Source organism: Nerophis ophidion, linkage group LG05 (assembly GCF_033978795.1).
Source record: "Nerophis ophidion isolate RoL-2023_Sa linkage group LG05, RoL_Noph_v1.0, whole genome shotgun sequence".
Lineage (NCBI taxonomy): Eukaryota > Metazoa > Chordata > Actinopteri > Syngnathiformes > Syngnathidae > Nerophis > Nerophis ophidion.
In genome coordinates this window covers 40747278-40774338 of record NC_084615.1, presented here as the reverse complement: position 1 = coordinate 40774338, position 27061 = coordinate 40747278, and the positions used below count along the sequence as shown (strand labels likewise).

At 40.1% G+C, this 27061-nt stretch overlaps 1 protein-coding gene and 1 long non-coding RNA gene across 5 annotated transcripts in view; one reads left to right on the top strand and one right to left on the bottom strand.

Moving 5' to 3' along the window:
* The window catches only part of LOC133553098 (exostosin-1), a 368373-nt gene that overhangs the window by 223914 nt on the left and 117398 nt on the right, over positions 1–27061 (bottom strand). The window lies entirely within an intron of this gene.
* LOC133553101 (uncharacterized) overlaps positions 328–27061 on the top strand; it is a 49950-nt gene continuing 23216 nt past the window's right edge. The window contains exons 1-4 of one of the 2 annotated variants that reach the window (XR_009806840.1): positions 328–419; positions 491–556; positions 1008–1100; positions 3080–3158. This is a non-coding gene — a long non-coding RNA (uncharacterized LOC133553101). The remainder of the gene's footprint in view (positions 420–490; positions 557–1007; positions 1101–3079; positions 3159–27061) is intronic. The other variant, XR_009806841.1, reaches the window with a different exon arrangement.

Sequence of the window (27061 nt, the reverse complement as noted above, 5' to 3'; positions counted from 1 at the left end):
CTGCAGGTGGGCCAGGAAAGTACCCACACTCTTTTTTTACGAAGCCACGCTGTTGTAACACATGCCTTGCTGAAATAAGCAGGGGCGTCCATGATAACGTTGCTTGGATGACAACATATGTTGTTCCAAAACCTGTATGGACCTTTCAGAATTGATGGTGCTGTAACCTGGGTGACAAAACCCCATTAAATATCCTCTCAAAACCCCATTGAATGTTATTTCTAATTAAATATATTTCTATTTAAATATCATTTTACTTAAATATCCTATTTATTTTCGTGTCTTTGCGTGCGTCATTACGTCATGCGGTCACATGACCGCGTGCGTCATTGCGTCACGCGGTCACGTGACCTATTGCGGGAAGCATAAAATCCAGTAGTGGGCTGCTTCCAGGAAGAGCGAGAGGGACGTTGCTGCAGGTATGTGACTCGGTTTTGACACTAATTACTAACGAAGCTTTTAACTGAAATGTAATAATGTCGAACTGCAGGAGCCAACTACTGAAGCCGTGGGTCGTCGTGCGAGAGTGTTTAAGTGTGATTTATCTGCGGAATTGGTGAGTTGCATCTGTGTAGCTTAGCCTAGCCGCTACATTCATTCTGAATGGAGCGGTTAGCATCTGCTTATATGCCTGTTTCTTTGAATATAGTAAACTGAATGAAACGTTAGCACTCTCAACAATTGTCTGATTTGTTTCTGGGTTGTGTTAATTGTTTGATGGTTGTCAATGCTATGCATCCAATGCATTTTATGATGCAGTCCAGTGAACCCACTGTCTGCTATGCACTTTATTTGTGGTTGCTATTGGTAGATTTTGATATTAGAGAATTAATATTTTGATATAAAAATTATTATATTATTTATTTTGATTGGATTCATGAATTATTGTACAATATTAAGAAATATGCTTGCTATTTGAATACAGTAGTATTATTTAGTATTTAGTATCTGAATGTATTTTGTGTGCGCGCACTGGAAAATTGACTGGTCCTGCCCTTGTTGTACAGGCCATGTTGGATGGCGAGCTAGAGCCTGAACTAGAGTCTGAAGCTTTATGCCTGGAACCGAACCAACCGAACTGAATCCACCCAGCCGGGCGGGTAGGAGGCTCCTCAGCAGCCGCTCTGTTTTTTCCCTTTGGTTTTTCATAACGCAACAAGTTCATTTCTGTCCTCCCTGAACTTTCACATTTACCCGTTACCTTCACTAAAACCCCTATGGACACTGCCACCACAACGTGGACTTTGCGAGGTCGTTTAATGAACTGTCGTGTTGCGCCTATACCATTCTTGGTAAAAACAAGGACTGAATCAAGTACTGTATCACATTGTAAATATTTAATGTTCTGTAATTTATGTTGAAAATGTGAATGGCCATTCGAATTTACATGTCTTTTTGTTGTTTATTTTTCCTATAATTCTTTAAAATAATTTGGTACCATTTAAACTTAAAACCTGTGTTCAGTCTTCATTACTCTCCATTCCTAGAGCTGAATTTAGTTTCTTCTGATCCAGCCCAATTATATAATTCATTGTTTACTTAATACTTGTACAGTGCTTTACTTAAGTAACATACAGGCTACAGTGCCTTCACAGATGAGTAAGTTACCCATGCCTTGGGCACTAATGTGTTGTGATTGTTGTATTTTCCCTGCCTTCTCTATTGGTTTGTCAGTTTCTTTCCCCAGTCTTTTTGTCCCCAACGAGGCACACCTGCTGCTAATCACTTCCCGGTAGCATTCAAGCGCATCTCCGGCAGCTGGTCCCTGCCGGTTATTGTTCCTGAACTCCGCTCTGACATGTGCTTCCAAAATTCTGCTTCCCTTGTATGTGGCCTTCGTATATTCCTGTAATTAAGACATTGCTGTGTTTTTTTTCCTGGCCACCTTGATTTGAGAGGACTAGTTTTGCCACGCTGCTTGCGTCCTGGCTTTTGCTCTGCCAACCTCTGAAAGAGACTACTTTTGTTATATTTCCCATGGTGTGCACTTTTGCCCCATCGCCTTTAGTTACCATTATTAACTTATTAAATATTTTCATTTTTTATCGCAAACCTTTCCTCCATTCTCTGCATCCCGGGGTCCAACCTTGAACTTAAGCCTAACACTAATGCACCCCCATACCATCACAGATGCTGGCTTTTGAACTTTGCAACTATAACAATCCGAATGGTTATTTTCCTCTTTGTTCTGGAGGACACCACGTCCTCTGTTTCCAAATATAAATTGAAATGTGCACTCGTCAGACCACAGAACACCTTTCCACTTTGCATCAGTCCATCTTAGGTGAGCTCGGGCCCAGCCAAACCAGCGGCGTTTCCGGATGTTGTTGATAAATGGGTTTTGCTTTGCATAGTAGAGTTTTAACTTGCATTTACAGATGTAGCGACCAACTGTAGTTACTGACAGTGGTTTTATTAAGTGTTCCTGAGCCAATGTGGTGATATCCTTAACACACTGATGTCGGGTTTTGATGCCATACCGCCTGAGGGATCAAGTCTGTAATATCATCGCTTACGTGCAGTGATTTCTCCAGATTCTCTGAACTTTTTGATGATTTTACGGACCGTTGATGGTAAAATTCCTAAATTACTTGCAATAGCTCGTTGAGAAATGTTGTTCTAAAACTATTCGACAATTTGCTTACAAAGTGGTGACCCTCACCCCATCCTTGTTTGTGAATTACTTAGCATTTCATGTAAGGTGCTTTTATACCCAATCATGCCACCCACCTGTTCCCGATTAGCCTGCACACCTGTGGGATGTTCTATATAAGTGTTTTATGAGCATTCCTCAACTTTATCAGTATTTATTGCCACCTTTCCCAACTTCTTTGTCACGTGTTGCTGTCATGAAATTCTAAAGTTAATGATTATTTGCAAAAAAAAAAAATGTTTAACAGTTTGAACATTAAATATGTTGTCTTTGTAGTATATTTATATTTACATTTAACACAATTTCCCAACTCATATGGAAACGGGGTTTGTACATATTTCCCTGGTGTCTGTTGTCGTCATCTCCCCTCAGCAACCATAACACATACGAGTACTTACAACAATATTTGTTTCAACCTGAATGTAGGGAGGATGAACTGCTGCTTACAGAAGAGAGCGCAAAAAAAGGGTGAAACGTTGGAGCAGACTGAAGCCGAGAGAGTGAGGTTGGTGTGACTTGACACTGTAAATGTGGAACTTGGAGCCAAGCTTTGCCAACAGAAGTAGTGTGCTTACCCAAAATCAACACTCTGGCAAGCTGGACCAAATGGACAACTTTCCATCGAGTCAGTCAATATAATATTCAGGGTTTGTACGGTTGCTTAAAAACCTTGAAAATGCTTGGATTTTAATGTTTTGTTATCAAGGTTTGGAAAAAAATGCTTGAATTTTGGGTGAAGTGCTTGTAAATTTTTGGGAATGTTTGTCCTAATTCTCGGCAATCTGACTGAATAGGATAATTATAAAATGGAAAAGAAAAAAAACAAGTTACCTTAAAAATGAAAGCTACACAAGTCATCATCCGTGGCCAGTATGAGTTTTTTTTTAGTTTTCTGTTAGTTTTGGACTCCTTTAGTTCCTGTTGTTGTGCACCCATGACAACAGGCTTGATCTGTTGGCTTTGCATGAGCCCTTACATGAGGATGTTGTCATGCCAGTCGTATATACGGCTCTGTGTCGCCCCCAAGAGGACAGTGGTGCATTGGTCCATCATGTCGGGAGGTTGACGTTTCAATATACATTGGATGGAAAATGACAAATACAAACTTTGGATAAAACGTGGACCAAATCCACGTGTGGCCTGCTGCAAAGTATGCAAAACGGAAATCCAGCTTTTCACAATGGGAGCGTAGGCTCTCTTGAATCAAATGAAATGTAAGCCACAGAGTTTACTCGCCCTAAAGGTTAACCAACGTTAGCTAAAGTTTTGTTTTCTAACCTTTTAGTACATGCTAGACCTAAACTGTGAGATCAGTGCTAGATTACATGTTAATTACGGACAGTTATTACAAGCTATGAAAGGAAAAAATCGTTTATACCAAAATGGATACATGGATGATACAGCAGAGGATTGGGACAATGTCATGTGGTCAGATGAAACCAAAATAGAACTTTTTGGTACAAACTCAACTTGTCGTGTTTGGAGGAAGAAGAATACTGAGTTACATTCCAAGAACAACAGACCTACTGTGAAGCATGGCGGTGGAAACATCATTCTTTGGGGCTGTTTTTCTACTAAGGGGACAGGACGATTGATCCGTGTTAAGGAAAGAATGAATGGGGCCATGTATCGTGAGATTTTGAGCCAAAACCTCCTTCCATCAGTGAGAGCTTTGAATGGTTGACCAAATACTTATTTTACACCATAATTTAAAAATAAATTCTTTAAAATTCCTACAATGTGAATTCCTGGATTTTTTTTCACATTCTGTCTCTCACAGTTGAAGTGTACCTATGATGAAAATTACAGACCTCTGTCTTCATTTTAAGTGGGAGAACTTGCACAATCGGTGGCTGACTAAATACTTTTTTGCCCCACTGTACCTAAGGACAATTCTTTTCTTTGCTACTTATGTGAAGCGTGTTTGCAATGCAATAGTCCACAATAAGGGGCGGATGGATCAACCAAAAGTAGTATCCATATTTGATCGATACAACCGTGATCAGAGAGATACTTTGTACAGTTATTTTTGTTTGAACAAATACATTTTTACCTGGTTGCTAATGTATTTGTTGTTTCAAACCAATGCATACTTAAATACAGGCAGGTTTTGGGGAAGAAAACCCGAAAGATTTTAATGACAGCTAAGAGTTATTTTTGCTCAAGTTATAATGCACGAAAAGACAGATTAATTGTATTTTGTTGACAAATTGTTTTAGTTAAACACTATACCTAAGATAGTATAGTTAACTGTTTTAAATTGTTAACAAATATGCAGTGATGGGCAAACTACTTGGAAAATGTATTAAGCTATGCTACAAGTTACTCTCTATTACAAACCCCGTTTCCATATGAGTTGGGAAATTGTGTTCGATGTAAATATAAATGGAATACAATGATTTGCAAATAATTTTCAACCCATACTCAATTGAATATGCTACAAAGACAACATGTTTGATGCTCAAACTGATAAACATTTTTTTTTTTTGCAAATAATCATTAAGTTTAGAATTTGCTGCCAGCAACACGTGACAAAGAAGTTGGGAAAGGTGGCAATAAATACTGATAAAGTTGAGGAATGCTAGTCAAACACTTATTTGGAACATCCCACAGGTGTGCAGGCTAATTGGGAAAAGATGAGTGCCATGATTGGGTATAAAAAAATTCCCAAAAAATGCTCAGTCATTCACAAGAAAGGACGTGGCGAAGTACACCCCTTTGTCCACAACTGCGTGACAAAATAGTCAAACAGTTTAAGTACAGCGTTTTTCAAAGTGCAATTGCAAGAAATTTAGGGATTTCAACATGTACAGTCCATAATATCATCAAAAGGTTCAGAGAATCTGGAGAAATCACTCCACGTAAGCGACATGGCCGGAAACCAGTATTGAATGACCGTGACCTTCAATCCCTCAGACGGCACTGTATCAAAAACCAACATCAATCTCTAAAGGATATCACCACATGGGCTCAGAAACACTTCAAAAAACCACTGTCACTAAATACAGTTCATTGTTATAGCTGTAAGTGCATGTTAAAGCTCTAATATGCAAAGCGAAAGCCATTTATCAACAACATCCAGAAACGCCGCCGGCTTCTCTGGGCCCGAGATCATCTAAAATGGACTGATGCAAAGTGGAAAAGTGTTCTGTGGTCTGACAAGTCCACATTTCAAATTGTTTTTGGAAGTATTGGACATCGTGTCATCGGATCAAAGGGGAAGCGAACCATCCAGATTGTTATCGACGCAAAGTTCTAAAGCCAGCATCTGTGATTGTTTGGAGTGCATTAGTGCCCAAGGCATGGGTAACTTACACATCTGTGAAGGCACCATTAATGCTAAAAGGTACATACAGGTTTTGGAACAACATATGCTGCTGTCTTTTTCATGGACGCCCCTGTTTATTTCAGCAAGACAATGCCAAGCCACATTCAGCATGTGTTACAACAGTGTGGCTTCCTGAAAAAAGAGTGCGGGTACTTTCCTGGCCTGCCTGCAGTCCAGACCTGCCTCTCATCGAAAATGTGTGGCGCATTATGAAGCGTAAAATACGACAGCGGAGACCCCGGACTGTTGAACGACTGAAGCTTTACATAAAACAAGAATGGGAAATAATTCCACTTTCAATATTATGGGTAAGACTTCAGCTGCTTCTCCCTCTTTTGCGCGTCCTCGTGAGCGTGCCGCGGGCCACGCCCACAGGCGCTCTCTCTCGGCTGCGAGCGCACTTTAGCGCGGCTGCAAACACTCCGCAATCAACCCACCTGTCGGTGATGAACGATCAGCCTTCATAATCCAGCACAACCTGAGACCTGACGCCAGAACGTAGCTTCACGTACGCTGTACAGTAAGCCCACACGTCTCCGGCTCTCCTGCATGCATTTGCTCCCTCCCTGTTGTGCTCATCGTCTCTTGTGTTGCGTCTTTCTCCAGCTCCCCGTCGTCATTCCTCGTTGTCGAGTTGTGTGTCTCGTCAACCTTAAAACCCCCGTGGATCTTCCCTTGCCTCCCTGGGCAACACGTGCAACCTACCACACAACACCAAGCTGGATGGCACTGGGAAAAGCCAGAACGGTTGTATCAAAAAATTGAAGAAGCATAGGAGACTTCCGACGTGGAAAGTTGAGGAGTGGAATCACCGAGTTTGATTGATTCTTTTATTAGTAGATTGCACAGTACAGTACATATTCCGTACAATTGACCACTAAATGGTAACACCCGAATAAGTTTTTCAACTTGTTTAAGTCGGGGTCCACGTTAATCAATTCATGGTACAAATATATACTATCAACATAATACAGTCATCACACAAGTTAATCATCATAGTATGTACATTGAATTATTTACATTTACAATCCGGGGGGTGGGATGAGGAGCTTTGGTTGATATCAGAACTTCAGTCATCAACAATTGCATCAACAGAGAAATGTGGACATTGAAACAGTGTAGGTCTTACAGTAGGATATGTACAGCCAGCAGAGAACATAGTGAGTTCAGATAGCATAAGAACAAGTATATACATTAGAAATACATTTGACGGGGAGATGGGATGTGAATGGAGGAGGGTATTAGTAAAGTGTTGAAGTTGCCTGGAGGTGTTGTTTTAGAGCGGTTTTGAAGGAATATAGAGATGCCCTTACTTTTATACCTGTTGGAAGTGCATTCCACATTGATGTGGCATAGAAAGAGAATGAGTTAAGACCTTTGTTAGATCGAAATCTGGGTTTAACGTGGTTTGTGGAGCTCCCCCTGGTGTTGTGGTTATGGCGGTCATTTACGTTAAGGAAGTAGTTTGACATGTACTTCGGTATCAAGGAGGTGTAGCGGATTTTATAGACTAGGCTCAGTGCAAGTTGTTTTACTCTGTCCTCCACCCTGAGCCAGCCCACTTTGGAGAAGTGGGTTGGATTGAGGTGTGATCTGGGGTGGAGGTCTAAAAGTAACCGGATTATCTTATTCTGGGATGTTTGGAGTCTAGATTTGAGGGTTTTGGAGGTGCTGGGGTACCAGGAGGTGCAAGCATAATCGAAGAAGGGTTGAATGAGAGTTCCCGCTAGAATCCTCAAGGTGCTTTTGTTGACCAGAGAGGAGATTCTGTAGAGGAATCTCGTTCTTTGGTTGACCTTTTTGATCACCTTGGTTGCCATTTTATCACAGGAAAGATTAGCCTCTAGAATGGAACCTAGGTAGGTGATCTCATCCTTCCTGGTGATAACAATGTCACCCACTTTTATAGTGAAGTCACTGACCTTCTTAAGTTTGATATGGGACCCAAATAGGATGGATTCCGTTTTACCTAAGTGTATGGATAGCTTGTTGTCAGCGAGCCAGGTGCAAATATTGAGGAGTTCAGCACTGAGGATTTGTTCCACCTGTGACTTGTGCTTGCCGGATACCAGCAGGGCCGAGTCAATCGCAAACAGGAACAATTCACAGTGGCATGCTGATGGCATGTCATTCACGTAAATTAGGAACAGTAAAGGTCCTAGTATACTCCCCTGAGGGACTCCACAGCTTACTGAGAGGGGAGGGGACATGGTGCCGTTCACCTCTACCACCTGTTTCCTCCCCTCCAAGTAAGATTGCATCCAGCTTGATGAGGTTTCGTCGAATCCGATTGCTCGGAGCTTATCCAACAGTATAGCATGGTTAACGGTGTCAAAGGCCTTCTGAATGTCCAGCATGACCATGCCGCAGTATTTGCCCCCGTCCACCTCATGGTTGATGTGGTCGGTCAGATAGAGAAGGCATGTGTCAGTGGAGTGGTTAGTTCTGAAGCCGGATTGGAATTTGTACATTAGTTTATTAGTAGCAAGGTATCTATCAACCTGTTCATAAACTATTTTCTCCATTACTTTCGAAATGGAACTGAGAATAGAAACAGGTCGGTAGTTACCAGGTTCTAATTTGCTTCCTTTTTTATAAAGGGGGGTTACTCTTGCTATCTTGAAATCCTTGGGTACTTGGCCTTGTTTGATTGAGAGGTTTATTATATGAGTGATTATTGGGGCAATGGTGGTGGCAGAGTCCATGAGGAATCTGGAGGGGATATTGTCAAGGCCGGTGGCCTTGTTTGGGTGGAGCGCGCTCAATTTATTAAGCACCTTTTTAGCTGAGACCATTTTCTAATTTGAAATTGTTGTTGACTACTCCTAGCTTTCTGTAGAAGGCTTTAATGTGTTCTACACCAAAGCGACCAGAATGTTGGGATAGCTTGTTTACGAGAGTTGTGGCTATGTTGGTGAAAAAGATGTTAAGTCTGCTTGCTACCTCCTATTTTGTCTGTAATGAGGGCGTCACCCTCCTTGATGTTTATGTTGGTGAGTCTGGTTTTAAGTTTCTGGCTGCATCCAGGAAGCTGGTTGTTGAGAATTTTCCAGAGCTCACGTGGCTTATTTGTGTTTTCCTCTATTTTGTCATTGATATAATTTTTTTTAAGGATTTAGTCAGGTTGTTTGTTTTATTTCTTAATTTATTGCATTGCTTTTTGAGCGTTGAAAGGAGTGATTTGAGGTTATTATTATTATTGGGTTGTTTATTTACTTCAGTTTTATACTTTTGGTATTCGAAATATTTTCTGTCCCTGTCTTTTATGGCAGCTAATAGGTCTGGATTGATCCACGGTTCAGAGCGGGCTTTGATCCTGACTGTTCTCATGGGAGCCATATCATTTAGTATAGCTAGGAACGCTGTTTTGAAGCGATCCCAAGCATCCTCAACCAGGTTGCTCGTGAGCACAGGGGACCAGTCCCACTCATCTAATTTGAGGTTGAAATTATCACTGTTGTATTTTTTAAGGGATCTGGATTGAGCTGTTATGTGGCCATTGGCTTTAGGTTTAGTTATTTTGCGCGTGCAGAAGGTTATATAGTGGTCGCTAAGTGCCATCCAGCTGTCAAGGTGCTACTTAAGTATCGGGTAGATTGGAAACTGCTTTTCACGTCTCACAACTCCGCCCACAAGGGAAACACAGGAACTCTTGGGAGAAGGAGAAATATAAGAAGCAGTTAGCTCTCCTGCACCAACAAGGGAAAACTGAAAATACAAACCACAAGGGGGCAGCAGGCGGTGACAAGCTCATCTAAATATGTGTTCCTAAGTGTATGTTCCACATCTTAGATAAAAAGAGCAGTTATGAATTTTGGTTAAAAGAGTAAAGAACTAAAAACTAAGGTTTTGGGAATTGTCTTCTCTGAACACATTAATTTTTCTTAATAGTGCTAATTCCTTTTTTTGAGTCGTCAGCTTGAAACGTCCCTCTGTCTCCGACTCCCTTCGCCATGTGATATGAGTGCGTGTCTGCAATGATTTTGCTTCCTGATTTCGATGGCCCGCCTTATTTTTCCTCTGATTGGCCAGTCACTAATGTTTCACCCTAACCTTAGCCAATTATGACTCATCATATGAACACCAACCAATCATCATGAATTTTGTCCCTTCGTATGGATGTTGTCATTGTATTTTCTTCATATTTTAATTTGGCCTGGATTCGCAATCCATTTTCTCTCTTTGTATATTGTAGCTTTGAGGTAAGCTACCTAGCTACATGGGTCTAAAAGTAGCTAAGCTACAGGAAAAGCTACTCGTTGAAAAAGCAGTTTAGCTACCGCCAACCTACTGGAAATTGTAGTTATGCTACTTAACTAAGCTACATGTAGCTTGTTACTGCCCGTCACTGCAAATATGTTTGTTCACTAATTTAAAGGCAAAAGTACCAAATAATTCAATAATCTAAAACAAAGTAAATATAAAGTATCTGTTGTCAGAAAAAATGGATGTAAATAATCAAATAACTTTCCGTTCTCTGAGTACCCAATGAACGGACAAGAAACTCTTTGTTGCTTCAAACCAAAGGCTTGTGTACGATGGGAGGAGACGGGAGGGGGGTTATCTATTGTCATCCAATATTTGCGACCAAAAACAATGGCTGTTTACATAACCTCTATTCCTTTAGAAACAGCTGTTGTTGTGTAAACAGGGAACTTCCTAATAAAAAGAGGTAGCGTGTAATCTTTCGCCAGAACGTGGTGGAAGAGAGTACAGTCTCCAAGCAAAATTGAATTCTGTCTCTGTTTATTTCCTTGCTTCTTGTCTTGTTTAATAGATGTCATCAATTTTTTAACCTGACATCTGTAAATTAACGTGCTGGCCATAAAAGATTAAACACAAATAAATTGATACAGAAATGCGGAATTACCTTCAAAAAAAGACAATCAAAACAGAAAGGATCAGTAGAACTATTTAGAGCTAGTTAATTGTGAGCAAATTACATGGCCCATTTTGTTTTAAATAAAAAAGGTTCATTCCATAGTCCATATACTGTATGTATATATTTTAATGGTAACAGACATTCTCCTGCAGCTGGCTATAGCATGTGAAGCCAAAGTCCCGGGCGTCCCCATAAATGTCAAGTCCTCTCAATGTCACTTCCCTGCCATCAACACTGGCGCAAAAGGACGTTTTCTCTGGTGAACCTGTCAGCTTAATAAGGCCGTTAAAATTATCAAAGTCCTTCTCGGAAATCCACAGAGGGAAGAAACAACACCGACAGACCCAACTGCAGCGTTGAGGAGGAGCTTTAGGTAAGGAAAATATAAATAAATAAATAACATGTACAAACCGTGTTTCCATATGAGTTGGGAAATTGTGTTAGATGTAAATATAAATGGAATACAATGATTTGCAAATCCTTTTCAACCCATATTCAATTGAATGCACTACAAAGACAAGATATTTGATGTTCAAAATCATAAACTTTATTTATTTTTTGCAAATAATAATTAACTTAGAATTTCATGGCTGCAACACGTGCCAAAGTTGTTGTGAAAGGGCAAGTTCACCACTGTGTTACATCACCTTTTCTTTTAACAACACTCAATAAACGTTTGGGAACTGAGGAAACTAATTGTTGAAGCTTTGAAAGTGGAATTCTTTCCCATTCTTGTTTTATGTAGAGCTTCAGTCGTTCAACAGTCCAGAGTCTCCGCTGTCGTATTTCAGGCTTCATAATGCGCCACACATTTTCGATGGGAGACAGGTCTGGACTGCAGGTGGGCCAGGAAAGTACCCGCACTCTTACAACAATTGTCTTGCTGAAATAAGCAGGGGCGTCCATGATAACGTTGCTTGGATGACAACATATGTTGCTCCAAAACCTGTATGGACCTTTCAGCATTAACGGTGCATTCACAGATGTGTAAGTTACCCATGCCTTGGGCACTAATACAACCGCATACCATCACACATGCTGGCTTTCGAACTTTGCGCCTATAACAATCCAAAAAGATATTTTCCTCTTTTTTCTGGAGGACACCACATCCTCTGTTTCCAAATATAATTCGAAATGTGGACTCATCAGACCACAGAACCCTTTTCCACTTTGCATCAGTCCATCTTAGATGAGCTCAGGCCCAGCGAAGCCGGCGGCATTTCAGGGTGTTGTTGATAAATAGGTCTGGCTTTGAATAGTTGAGTTTTAACTTGCACTTACAGATGTAGTGACCAACTGTAGTTACTGAGAGTGGTTTTATGAAGTGTTTCTGAGCCCATGTGGTGATATCCTTTACACACTGATGTTGGTTTTTGATGCAGTATCGCCTGAGGGATCAAAAGTCCATAATATCATTGCTTACTGGCAGTGATTTCTCCAGATTCTCTGATCCTTTGATGATTTTACGGACCGTAGATGGTAAAATCCCTAAATTCCTTAAATAGCTCGTTGAGAAATGTTGTTCTAAAACTGTTTGACAATTTGCTTAAAAATTGGTGACCCTCACCCCATCCTTGTTTGTGAATTACTTAGCATTTCATGGAAGCTGCTTTTATACCCAATCATGGCACTGAACTGTTCCCAATTAGCCTGTACACCTGTGGGATGTTCCATATAGGTGTTTGATGAGCATTCCTCAACTTTATCAGTATTTATTGCCACCTTTTCCAACTTCTTTGTCACGTGTTGCTGGCATCAAATTCTAAAATTAATGATTATTTGCAGAAAAAAAAATGTTTATCAGTTTGAATATCAAATATGTTGTCTTTGTAGCATATTCAACTGAATATGGGTTGAAAATGATTTGCAAATCATTGTATTCCGTTTATATTTACATCCAACACAATCCCCTAACTTGTATGGAAACGGGGTTTGTACATGAATAAGAAGAATATCAACATTGTGTCAGATGTTGATCTAAATCCAAGCTTATTTTTAATGGAATTCGACATTTGAAGCAAACCTGTTCAATCATTGTGTTTAGAGTGCTAATAATATTATAGTAGAGTTGGGCGATATGGCCTAAAATCTATAGCCCATATTGCAACGTCCATACTGTATGTATCGCCAAATAGCACTGTATGTACTTTCAATGAATAAGTTATATGGTTATAGAACCATTACAGAACGGATTACAAAAGGTATACATATATATATGTATGTATGTATGTATGTATATATACACTGTATATACATATCTAATAATATATGTAATATATAACTATGTATGATAAAACACAATTTAATAAATGAGACTGGAGGGCCCCTGCAGCCTAGCCACCCGGTGCCCACCTATCCACACACCAGGCACCCCACCTGGCAAAAGCCCATGACACCTCGACACCCCCACACCAGAAAGACTATTTTAGAGACAAAACCCATTTTAAACAGTCTTTGAGCAGTTTAATGTATTTTATAAAGAGTTTTAAACTGGACTAATTGTGGATTAGTATTCTTAATTAAACGAGAGCTATTGAGGCATATTTGTTTCCAGAATTCTTGGTCCTAGCTTGTGGATAGATTTGTATTCCATTTGGAGGTTAGGTTACATATTATGTTATGTTTTGATTGTAAGCATATAATTTGCTTAAAGCTTTAGCAGCACATGTTTTTTAAAAAATGATCGATACTTGAATTACTTTCCCATATTGTTTTGTTGAATCTTGCACTGACTACAGATTTGAGTTGTATGTATTCTAGAAATTTGTTAAGACGTATTGCATACTGTGTTATAAAGTCTTTGAAATAGACTAAACTATTTTCTGCAAGAATTTTCAAACAAGTAAACCGATTTGGATATTGTATGAAAACATAGCGGTCGACCATGTTAACGTTGACGTAAGCATGCACTTTTAAGTAATAATGAGCTTAGTTTAGGACTTCACCAGTTATAAGCAGGTCTCACTGTAAACAAGCAACAGCAACCCCAAATGTACAGATATAATTTTTTCCCAGTAATTCAGTTTAAAATGTATAATAACAAATGGTGATGCTGTCCTTCCCAGATGAGTCCTTTCTCTGGTCCCAGCAGGCGCACTCATTTTGTATCTCGCTATAATCCCTCGCTCAGCTGCTCAGGCCAATATGGCTGACAGTCAGGAGAGGAAGAGTGGACAGGGACAAGAAGATGTCCCCTCTCAATAAGGCTGACAAAACACTGCCAACATTGGATTACTGCTGCAACTTTCTTTAGTTGACACACACACACACGTGTGAACACAAACCTGTTCTCAGTGGAATATATTTAATTTACACATTAATTTGAAATTGGACCAAGTGCAAGGCTGGAATGTTTCTGCCATTGGTGTGTAAAGGACCACAAACGGCATAAGAATGAGTTTAACATTGGGCGGGACACATATTGTATTAAAATAAATGGACAAATCCATAAATCATTTGCGTAGAAATACGTCGTAAAATATCAATCAATGTTTACTTATATAGCTCTAAATCACTAGTGTCTCAAAGGGCTGCACAAACCACAACACAAACCACTACGACATCCTCGGTAGGCCCACATAAGGGCAAGGAAAACTCACACCCAGTGGGACGTCGGTGACAATGATGACTATGAGAACCTTGGAGAGGAGGAAAGCAATGGATGTCGAGCGGGTCTAACATGATACTGTGAAAGTTCAATCCATAATGGATCCAACACAGTCGCAAGAGTCCAGTCCAAAGCGGATCCAACACAGCAGCGAGAGTCCCGTTCACAGCGGAGCCAGCAGGAAACCATCCCAAGCGGAGGTGGATCAGCAGCGCAGAGATGTCCCCAGCCGATACACAGGCAAGCAGTACATGGCCACCGGATCGGACCGGACCCCCTCCACAAGGGAGAGTGGGACATAGGAGAAAAAGAAAAGAAACTGCAGATCAACTGGTCTAAAAAGGGAGTCTATTTAAAGGCTAGAGTATACAAATGAGTTTTAAGGTGAGACTTAAATGCTTCTACTGAGGTGGCATCTCAAACTTTTACCGGAAGGGCATTCCAGAGTACTGGAGCCCGAAATGAAAACGCTCTATAGCCCGCAGACTTTTTTTGGGCTTTGGGAATCACTAATAAGCCGGAGTTCTTTGAACGCAGATTTCTTGCCGGGACATATGATACAATACAATCGGCAAGATAGGATGGAGCTAGACCGTGTAGTATTTTATACATAAGTAGTAAAACCTTAAAGTCACATCTTAAGTGCACAGAAAGCCAGTGCAGGTGAGCCAGTACAGGCGTAATGTGATCAAACTTTCTTGTTCTTGTCAAAAGTCTAGCAGCCGCATTTTGTACCAACTATAATCTTTTAATGCTAGACATGGGGAGACCCGAAAATAATACGTTACAGTAATCGAGACGAGACGTAACAAACGCATGGATAATGTACTCAGCGTCTTTAGTGGACAGAATGGAGCGAATTTTAGCGATATTACGCAGATGAAAGAAGGCCGTTTTAGTAACGCTTTTAATGTGTGACTCAAAGGAGAGAGTTGGGTCAAAGATAACACCCAGATTCTTTACCGAGTCGCCTTGTTTAATTGTCAAATGTTAGAGTTGTATTATTAAATAGAGGTCGGTGTCTAGCAGGACCGATAATCAGCATTTCCGTTTTTTTGGCGTTGAGTTGCAAAAAGTTAGCGGACATCCATTGTTTAATTTCATTAAGACACGCCTCCAGCTGACTACAATCCGGCGTGTTGGTCAGCTTTAGGCGCATGTAGAGTTGGGTGTCATCAGCATAACAGTGAAAGCTAACACCGTATTTGCGTATGATGTCACCTAGCGGCAGCATGTAGATGCTGAAGAGTGCAGGGCCAAGGACCGAACCCTGGGGAACTCCACACGTTACCTTAACGTAGTCCGAGGTCACATTGTTATGGGAGACGCACTGCATCCTATCAGTAAGATAAGAGTTAAACCAAGACAGGGCTAAGTCTGACATACCAATTCGTGTTTTGATACGTTCTAATAAAATATTATGATCGACGGTATCGAAAGCAGCGCTAAGATCGAGGAGCAGCAACATGGATGACGAATCAGAATCCATCGTTAGCAATAGATCATTTAGTCATTTTTGCGAGGGCTGTCTCCGTGGAGTGATTTGCCCTGAAACCGGATTGAAAGGTTTCACATAGATTGTTAGACGCTAAGTGTTCATTTAACTGCTCCGCAACAATCTTTTTTCGAGGATTTTTGAAATATAGGGAAGGTGAGACACTGGTCGGTAGATTACCATGAGGTCAGGATCGAGGTTAGGTCTTTTAAGAAGAGGATGAATAACCGCTTTTTTGAATGCTAGGGGAACAGTGCCCGAGGAAAGTGATACGTTTATAATATTTAGCACTGATGGACCTAATAATACAAAGAGCTCCTTGATCAGTTTCCTAGGAAGTGGGTCAAGTAAACATGTTGTTTGTTGTATTCCATTTACACGTTGTAACAATTCCTCTAATGTTATTTCCTCAAAGCGAGAGAAACTATTTTGGAGGGCAGTATCCGCCGTATATACAATCGTGTCAGTGTTAATAGAACCCAGTTGGAGCTGGGACGCATTGTCTTTAATCTCCTTTCTAATGACTTCAATTCTCTCATTAAAGAATTGCATAAAGTCATCAGCTGAGTGGGTGGAGCTACTGGAAGGAGTCCCTTGTTGGGTTAGCGATGCTACCGTACTAAACAAAAATTTAGGATCGTTTTTATTACGGTGGATGAGATTTGAGTAATATTTAGCTTTAGCTAAGGTAAGCATGCGTTTATAAGTTATCAAACTATCACTCCATGCTTGATGGTGCACCTCAAAATTAGTCGTGCGCCATTTGCGTTCCAGCTTTCTACATAATAATTTCTGAGCTCTAGTTTCTTCTGTAAACCACGAGGTACGCTTTTTTGGAGCCTTTTTTAACTTTAGCGGTGCTATGTTATCAATGGTTTCGCGCAGGGCGTCGTTAAAGTTGTTAGTGAGGTTATCAATAGAGCCCACATACTTTGGGAATGGTGCCATTACCGAAGGCAGTAGGTCAGCAAGAGTTGTCGTTGTGGCCATATTAATGTTGCGGCTGCTATAGCAGTTATTATTATTATTAGTTTGACGAACATGCGTCTGAACCTCGAATTTTATAAGGTAATGATCGGACAATACTTTAGTATACGGGAGTATCGTAACTTTGGAAACGGTGATACCCCTGACAAGCACTAGGTCTATCGTATTACCGTTGCGATGCGTGGGTTCATTTATTATTTGTGTAAGACCACAGCTATCAATTATAGTCTGGAGCGCTACGCACGGTGGGTCCAATGGGGTTTTCATATGGATATTAAAGTCCCCCATTATGATTATATTGTCGGCGTGTGTCACTAGATCAGCAACGAACTCTGAGAATTCACTGATAAAGTCCGAATAGGGCCCTGGGGGGTGGTAGATAACAGCCAGGTGTAGAGGCAGCGGTGTGACAGACCTCATAGTAAGCACCTCAAACGATTTATATTTATTATTTATGTTAGGACTAAGGTTAAAGTTTTCATTGTATATTAGTGACTCCTTACCCAGACCAGTAGTCTCGCATCTTCCATTTAAATCTGGCTTCAGGATGGAGGGAAGTGGTGTTCTGTGGGGATTAGCCTTCTGCTTTGTGTTTAGCCCCACTCTGCATCCGCGTTTCCGATCACACCCTGGCGTCTGCTCCGTAAACCGCCCCCGCTGCTACTATACTCCCCTGCTTCACAGGCCGCTGGATGTAGCCGCCGAAGTATTCCCATGCTAGTTAGCAGGTCTAGCAAGCACGCGTCTATCAGTCCAAAACGGCCCGATATGTCCACATCCAGAAGTGTCTGGCGGTCGTACGTGATCACGGAGTGACCACGATGTGAGCCAGCCATAAAGTTTGTAGAATTGTCCGGTATTTCTGCCAAATGACATATATTTAGCAAGAGCTCCTCGATGTCGCAGCCCTTCCGGGCGCCGCCATCTTGGAGAAAATAACTACAACGCAAAATATGCACAAAATAGTGTGTTGAGTGGACTTTTTTTTTTTTAAAGGCCTACAGAAACCCACTACTAACGACCACGCAGTCTGATAGTTTATATATCAATGATGAAATATTAACATTGCAACACATGCCAATACGGCCTTTTTAGTTTACTAAATTGCAATTTTAAATTTCCCGGGAGTTTCTTGTTGAAAACCTCGCGCAATGATGACGTATACGCGTGACGTCACGGACTGTAAGGAAATATTAGCGCTGCGCACCCACACAGCTAAAAGTCGTCTGCTTTAACGGCATAATTACACCAGTATTTTGGAGATCTTTGTTGCTGAATCTTTTGCAATTTGTTCAATTAATAATGGAGGAGTCAAAGTGGAAAGATGAAGTTGGGAAGCTTTAGCCTTTAGCCACACAAACACACGGTGATTCCTTGTTTAAAATTCCCGGAGGTGAAGCTTTCCTATGGATCAGAGCGGTCAAGCGAACATGAATCCCGACCAAATGTCAACCAGCAGTTTTCGGTTAGAAAATTGTGGTAAAAAGTCGCCACTTACCGGAGATCAGCTGAGCTTGTGCCGTCCATACAGCTGCCGTCGACTTCCATCAGACACTGGCCTCAAGACACCCGTGAAGACACCCCTCCGACTATCAGGTACTATTAAAACTCACTATAACACTATTAACACAATAGAAAGATAAGGGATTTCGTCGCTATCAATATCCTCAAACACAAATCTTTCATCCTCGCTCAAATTAATGGGGAAATTGTCATTTTCTCGGTCCGAATAGCTCCTTTTGTTGGAGGCTCCCATTAAAAACAATGTGAGGATGTGAGGAGCCCTCACACGGGTGATGACATCGTCTGCGACTTCCGGTAGAGGCAGAGCTTTTCTATTAGCGATCAAAAGTTGCGAACTTTATCGTCGATGTTCTCTACTAAATCCTTTCAGCAAAAATATGGCAATATCGCGGAATGATCAAGTATGACACATAGAATGGACCTGCTATCCCCGTTTAAATAAGAAAATCTCATTTCAGTAGGCCTTTAAATGACAACTCTTTGACATGAACATAACACAAATAATGTGGAAAAAACTAAGTGTTCACTGTTTAATATCATGTAGTATTATGAATTTTATCATGAATATGAATTAAAAAGTGACAACACCTTGTGGATCAGTGCAACAGTTTGGCCAACACAATTGTACAAAGTAAATGAGTGATACCTCTAAAACACAAGCTTTGCGTATCACGAGCAACTCATTGTGCTGTCACTTTACAGCCTGTGTTCAATCACTTGGTGATGAGATCACACAACATTAAGCAATTAAATAATGGACGACTGATCATTTCAGTAAAAAAAACAGCAAAATGTTATACAGAAGTCATAATCATAACAATGTTGCTTACACACTGTTTATAGATCACTTGCTACTTGCCTCATCCCTTCCCTTACACTCTCATAGTCATAGCCGGCAAGTTGAGGACCAAAACGCTATATTGCGCTTTCAAAATGGATGCACGTGAGTTAAAGATTTTACAAAACCCAAAACCATTAAAGTTGGCACATTGTGTAAATCGTAAAAAAAACTGAATATAATGATTGGCAAACCCTTTTCAACTTATATTCAATTGAATACGCTGCAAAGACGAGATACTTAACGTTCGACCTGGTAAACCGTGTTATTTTTTGCAAATGTTAGCTCATTTGGAATTTGATGCCTGCAACATGTTTCAAAAAAGCTGGCACAAGTGGCAAAAAAGACTGATAAAGTTGAAGAATGCTCATCAAACATTTATTTGGAATATCCCACAGGCGAACAGGCTAGTTGGGAACAGGTGGGTGCCATGATTGGGTATAAAAGCAGCTTCCATGAAATGCTCCGTCATTCACAAACATGGATGGGGCGAGGGTCACTACTTTGTGAACAAATGCGTGAGCAAATTGTCAAACAGTTTAAGAACAATATTTCTCAACGAGTAATTGCAAGGAAATTAGGGATTTCATCCTGTATGGTCTGTAATATCGTCAAAAGGTTCAGAGAATCTGGAGAAATCACTGCACGAAAGCAGTAAGGTCGAAAATAAACATTGAAAGCTTGTGACTTTCGATCCCTCAGGCAGTACTGCATCTAAAAGCGACATCAGTGTGTAAAGGATATCACCACATGGGCTCAGGAACATTTCAGAAAACCACTGTTAGTAACTACAGTTTGTCGCTACATCTGTAAGCGCCAGTTAAAACTATATTATGCACAGTGAAAGCCATTTATCAACAACACCCAGAAACGCCGCCGGATTCGCTGGGCCCGAGCTCATCTAAGATGTACTGATGCAAAGTGGAAAAGTGTTCTGTGGTCTGACGATTCAACATTTCAAATGATATTTGGAAACTGTGGACGTTGTTTCCACCAAAGTGGAAAAGAACCATCTGGACTGTTACAGGGGCAAAGTTCAAAAGCCAGCATCTGTGATGGTGTGGGGGTGTATTAGTGACCAGGCATGGCTAACTTACACATCTGCGAAGGCACCGTTAATGCTGAAAGGTACATACAGGTTTTGGAGCAACATATGTTGCCATCCAAGCAACGTCTTTTTCATGGACGCCCCTGCTTATTTCAGCAAGACAATGCCAAGCCACATTCTGCATGTGCTACAACAGCGTGCCTTCGTAGTAAAGCCACATTCTGCATGTGCTACAACAGCGTGGCTTCGTAGTAAAAGAGTGTGGGTACTAGACTGACCTGCCTGTAGTCCAGACCTGTCTCCCATTGAAAATGCGTGGCGCATTAGGAAGCCTAAGATACGACAGCGGAGACCCTGAACTGTCGGACAACATAAGCTGTACATCAAGCAAGAATGGGAAATAATTCCACCTGAAAAGCTTAAAAAATTGGTCTCCTCAGTTCCCAAACGTTTACTGAGTGTTGTTAAAAGGAAAGGTCATGTAACACAATGGTAAAAATACCCCTGTGACAACTTTTTTTGCAATGTGATGCTGCCATTAAATTCTAAGTTAATGATTATTTGCAAAAAAAACATGTTTTCAGTTACAACATTAAATATCTTGTATTTTCAGTTTATTTCTATTGAATAGAAGTTAAAAAGGATTTGCAAAGCATTGTATTCTGTTTTTATTTACGATTCACACAACTTGCCAACATCACTGGTTTTGGATTTTGTAAATTATTAGAACATTTTTCTCCTTTCCGGCATCATTTTTGGCTCGGACAAATGCGTCTTTCTACAAAATGTGTTATTACGCTCACTGCTGACCATTCTTGGAGGTGATGTACAGGTCCTGGTCCAAATGATTTGATTACTTTCTGACAAGGGTCCACATAAGCCCCTGAATCACATCCTGGGAATGTTTTTCACTTTTGTAAATGTCACTGGTTAATATTTGACAGACATTTGGACACATTTCTGTAGGATTTCTGCCTTTTTTTTTTAGCCATCAAGGGACAAATGCTGACTCTTTTGTCCATTCAGTAAATGTTTGCTGTATTTTAACCATCATTTTAATTCATAATTATCCACGATTTTTCCCCAAATGGGTTTTTTCATGTGATAAAAGTAATTCATATTTCCAAAGCCTTTATAACATTATGGATTTTTTTTTTTTTACTTTTTTCTGTGCCTCCCGCAGCTGGGATAGGCTCCAGCCCCCCAACGACCCAAAAATAGACAAGCTATAGAAAATGAATGGATGGATGGCTCAAATCTCGTTATCAATTTAAGCCCCAAACAAATACATCAAACGTGTAATTATTTTTTAATCATTATTTCAACCCTTTGGAGGCATTTTGATCAAATGTCACTGTTTTAATTAGTATAAAGTAGTATAACTTATTTTATTAATTCAAACGTGTGTATCTGGTTCAAATGCCTTCAAAATGGTTAAAACATATATTACATGTGTTATTTAGGACTAAAATGTATCTAAAAATTTAAGCAAAAAAGTAAAAAAATAAAAATAAAGTATGAATACAAATATGTGTTTGCCCTTTCCATATACTAGGGACTGTTTGGTTTTGAAGATAGTTAAAATTAAATATCCCCAGGGGGTTAAACAGTGCGAGTGGGAAGGGAGCATTCCGGATGACATCATTGTCCAGTTTGTATAATTGGCCATGACATGTCAAGTTTTTAAAAAGCCAAATACAAGTACAATAAAAATAAATGTAAATATTTAACAACACATTTTTTTGCTATTAGTAGGGTAGTAGTATCCAAATTTCAGCATTTTCTGATTCAGTCATGCCTTTTTGCTCCATATCTTTGCAAATGTTTTATTCTATTGCCACGATGTGCACTTTGGACACCCCTGATTCACACACCAAAAAGGCCAAGTGTTACCAAACTGGGTCTTCTTAGCACTATTGCTCTAACATTCAGTCTCTGGCTCTAAGGCTACAAGCTTGTGGAAGTGTTCTGCACACTTCCACACCACGCCTTACACAGTGGTGGTAAAGCACAGTTGCCGGGCTTCTAGAGGTGCCTTGCATGTCTGGATTTCTCCACTCCAGCAGAGAATACCTACATGACCGCTTGTATTTGGTTCCCGAATAAATGCATGACCTAATAAGTGTCAGGCTTGGGCTGTGGATGTTTGTGCTTCCTCGATGCAAGGATGATGTGGGACGAGTCAGGCATGAATTCAGGTACATGATTTATTAAATAAACAAACACTATAATCAAAAATAATCAAACTAAGGGCGCTCACAAGGAGGTATAAAACTTGGCTACAAAATATAAACAGGAAACAAAAACACTTGCTCGATTGGCATGAATGAACTATGAACATACAAAACAAAAATAGCACTGTGGCATAAATACATAAACTTACTCGGCATGAAACTGTGGGCGAGGACGTGAAGGTTTGAACAGCATGGATAGGGTGCGTGCGAGTGTGAGGATCCCAGGACGAAGACAACAAAAAGAGTGACTTAAATAGCTGTGATGATTAGTGAAAACAGGTGAGGCTGAGAACAGGGACGTGACAGGTGAAAACTAATGAGGTTGGCATGGAAACAAACAAAACCAGGAAGTGCAAAACGTGACTGATTGTCCAAAATCAAAAACATAACATGACAAAACAAAACATGATCCATAGGTGTGACAATAAGAGTGTATTGTGTTTAATAAATACCACTTAGTACTTCGGAACAGGGTTATGATGCATTACGCCACAAATGAATTGTATGTATGTAAAGGAAACACTGAATTTTCAAAACAGTTTTGTACAAAGTTATTCTGTTATTCTGTAAAAATAGCAAAAAAAGAAGTCAAACCAGTGACGCCTAGCAGACCCGCAATGTTGAGGGGTATGTAGTGGTGTTTGCAGTGGTTATACTGTCACCTAGTGGCCTTGTATAAGTACTACTGATATTAATAAGTGTTGTACAGCGTTGCATACATGCTTGTTCAATATAATTAATGTAGGTGATTATTTGATCAATTATGTTGGTCATGGTCTATTTTTATCATTACCGTTTTCCTCAATGGCTTTGGTGTTGGCTGATGTTTTAATGAAATTATAGACCGCAAATGCAAACATGCGTTTTTTTCTTGTGCCTGAACACTTTTATGGAGTGCTAAATGCAATTATAGCAAGAAAAAAAATCTACTTTGGTGAAAGTTTAGTGATGTTTCGGTGTGACAGTTGTGTTACGTTGATGTTCTTTTTTCCCTTCCAAAACCTAAATTACACGGTAAAAAACGTGTATACAGTCATTTAAAATATTAGCTCAAAGGGGAACTGCACGGTTTTGGTAAATTTGCCTATCATACACAATCATTATAAGAGACAAGAACAAGAACACATCTGTTTTTTAAAGATGATTGAAAAAACGGTTGGAAGATGCGGCTAATGGAATTCACCTTTGTAGCCTTCAAAGCCCTGTAAAAAAAAACTTCAAAAACCCTCCAACATTTTCATATACAAACTGCATGTTTAGTGTAGTAACAGACACATTTGTAAAACAATTAATTATGTACAACATTTACCGTATATTGATCATTTTAACAAGATTACATTTTTTCAGCGCATTGATTTCTGTTTCCATCGCAGCACACTTCAAACTTCTGGCAACATGTTTGTGCCGACTTCCAGAAACAAAGGCGTGTGTGTGTGTTCTAATCTTGGCAAATTCAGTAACAAACAACAAAGACAACTATTTTTGGACAAATGAGGATTCACAACCTTATCTTTTTGAAACTGAATATACTGAGGTTGAAATACTGCTCATAGAAGCAAGCACAAAGAAAGAGTGAGACGTTGGCACAGACGGAAGCCGAGAGAGTGAAGTGAAAGTGAATCGAAACTGCAAATGTGGACTTTGAAGCAAAGATATTTTGACATAAATGGACTGCTTACCCAAACTAAATCAGGAAACAAACATCCCCGGCCAGCTGGACCAAACAGACAACTGTCCATTGAGTGAGTCACACTTTATATTGATCATGATATAATGACAGACAGCATACACTGTCTGGCTAGCTGTGTAAAAACAAAACATATACTGTAATATGATTATTCATGTTTTTCAGTTGGATCGCAGTGTTGTGCATTACAAACTCTACAGGTTTTGTGTTGACATAGAGTATAAGCCGTCTTATCTCTTCCTGTAGTTAGCTTTTAAGGCTGACACCAAAGCATACCAACGTGTTACATCGCTAGAAAAAGAGTTCCTCAGTGTCACAGTGTCATAATGTCGCTACAGCTTGGTTATTATACAGGTTACGGAACATAAATTAAGCATTGTTGATGATCTTTGAATGCATTTTTAAAGTGATTAAGAGGTATAATCGATTGTTGCCATTAGTGGCATTTCTAGCTACCACCATTTTGTACATGTTACAATGCAAAAAAAAATAAAAATGAATTGTCTTCTTGTCTCTCATAAGGATTGTGAACGATGGGCAAAATAAAATAAAAAATAAAAGTTCAATTCCCCTTTATCAGTGAAAGGAGGAAATTCCAAATATGCTTTTTTATTTGGGGGCTTCACGGTGGAAGAGGGGTTAGTGCGTCTGCCTCACAATACGAAGGTCCTGAGTAGCCAGGGTTCAATCCCGGGCTCGGGATCTTTCTGTGTGGAGTTTGCATGACCTCCACATGACTGCCCTGAGTTCCCTCCGGGTACTCCGGCTTCCTCCCACCTCCAAAGACATGCACCTGGGGATAGGTTGATTGGCAACTCTAAATTGGCCCTAGTGTGTGAATGTGAGTGTGAATGTTGTCTGTCTATCTGTGTTGGCCCTGCGATGAGGTGGTGACTTGTCCAGGGTGTACACCGTCTTCCGCACGATTGTAGCTGAGATAGGCACCAGCGCCGCCCGCGACCCCAATGGGGAATAAGCGGTAGGAAATGGATAGATGGGCTTTCTATTTGGTATCTATATGTTGTCTTAAAAATGTTTTAAATAAATGTAACCCAGTTGCCTTTTTACAAGTGTAATACAGATCCAGGTCACTGGATGGCCCATTTTAGTGTTGCCAATCAACCTATCCCCAGGTGCATGTCTTTGGAGGTGGGAAGAAGCCGGAGTACCCGGAGGGAACCCACGCAGTCACGGGGAGAATATGCAAACTCCACACAGAAAGATCCCGAGCGCAGAATCAAACCCAGGACCTTCGTAATTAAATAAAAAAATACTTTTATCTTTAATTGAGATCATGATTTCTGGTTATGTTAGGCCAGCAGAGACGGCCTTGCAGGTCCTGACGGCCAACCACTGGTAGCATGTAACTAATGTACGCCATACTGACTCAGGGTGTGTGGCAGCTAAGAGTACTAGAGCGTCTCTCAGTAAGACTTCTCTGTATTTAGAGTCTGATTCACAAGAACAAAGTCACAAATACATTAAATACTTTACACAGGCTGTAGATTGAACAGTGTAGAAACCCATGGTGTAAAATATTTCTGAAAACTTAATATTCTCGTCTTTGCCGACAAATCGAAATAGTCAAGTGCTGCACTAAAGCAGACAGGAAATGCTTATGGATTATATAAGAACACTCATACTCGACATTGCCTGTTCTGGCTTCTATGATGAAGGAACGTCCACTGATGCAACCTTCTATCAGCTTCTTAAATAAATGGTAAACGGGTTATACTTGTATACTGTTTTCTACCTTCAACGTACTCAAAGCGCGTTGACACTATTTCCACATTCACCCATTCACACACACATTCACACACTGATGGCTTTGACGCTATTTCCACAGTCAGCCATTCACACACACATTCACATACTGATGGCGGGAGCTGCCATGCAAGGCCCTATCCACGACCAATCAGGAGCAAGGGTGAATTGTCTTGCTCAAGGACACAACGAACGTGACGAGGTTGGTAGAAGGTGGGGATTAAACTAGGAACCCTCAGGTTGCTGGCACGGCCACTCTCCCAACCGCGCCACGCTGTCCCCAAAGGACACTCTACAGTATGTGATCAGGAAATGTGTACAATTTGGGATTTTTATTAAGTGAAATATAAAAAAAAAAAAGGAAATTATACAGACAATACATCAATAACACAGTTTAATAAAACATTATATTTATGTTTTGAATGATTACTACATATGTGCCTCACCTGTCTACCCTGACCACTAGTCCCTGCTACCCAGTAAGGAATGTAGCAATTGGTTATCCTAAAAGTTACTGAATGACATCATTGTCTATATTCTGTGTCTATAGGACTCCTTTAGAGCAGTGGTTCTCAACCCTTTTTCAGTGTTGTACCCCCTGTGAACATTTTTTAATTCAAGTACCTCCTAATCAGAGCAAAGCATTGTTGGTTGAAAAAAAAGAGATAAAGAAGTAAAATACAGCACTATGTCATCAGTTTCTGATTTATTAAATTGTATAACAGTGCAAAATATTTCTCATGTGTAGTGGTCTTTCCTGAACTATTTGGAAAAAAAGATCTAAAATAACTTAAAACTTTTTGAAAAATAAACAAGTGATTCAATTATAAATAAGGATTTTTACACATAGAAGTAATCATCAACTTAAAGTGCCCTCTTTGGGGATTGTAATAGAGATCCATCTGGATTCATCAACTTAATTCTAAACATTTCTTCACAAAAAAAGAAATCTTTAACATCAATATTTATGGAACATGTTCACAAGAAATCTAGCTGTCAACACTGAATATTGCT